Genomic DNA, 517 nt, shown 5'->3' with positions numbered 1-517 from the left:
GAACTGATGACTCTGTGTTTTGCACTACTGACTGTGTTTTGCACTGCTGACTCTGAGTTTTACACTGCTGACTCGGTGTTTTGCAAGTCTGCTGTCACTAGTACTTTGTCCTTTTGGCGTTCCATACAGTTTCGAAGTACGAGCGCGCTACTACTGCTGATCATGTGCAGTGCACGCGGCCGCAGATACGATACGCTGTTAAAAAAAAAATACGCAGACCCATAATTTGGACAGAAAGATCTTGATGGAAAGAGTACCACAGTCGTGTCGTCACAACACCAGGTGGCGCCCTCTTGACGTTGGCTGCAGAGCCGTAGATAGAGCATAGAGATATAATAAGAATACTAGAGCGCTAACAGCAATGTATTCGATGTTCGAAATACGCAGAGCTGTGTGTGTTTACCATACAAGATGGCTGCCATAGATTCAGCCAATCAAATTTCGCCTGAGCACTATCATTTTCAATGGCGCCCTCAATTTACACAGAAAGTTCAGTACAGCTAGTTACTACACATCT

This window comes from Anneissia japonica, unplaced genomic scaffold, assembly GCF_011630105.1.
Source record: "Anneissia japonica isolate Jap-2015-1 unplaced genomic scaffold, ASM1163010v1 scaffold287845_len271631_cov178, whole genome shotgun sequence".
NCBI lineage: Eukaryota > Metazoa > Echinodermata > Crinoidea > Comatulida > Comatulidae > Anneissia > Anneissia japonica.
The sequence above is the reverse complement of the archived record's forward strand: the minus strand, read 5'-3'. Positions refer to the sequence as shown.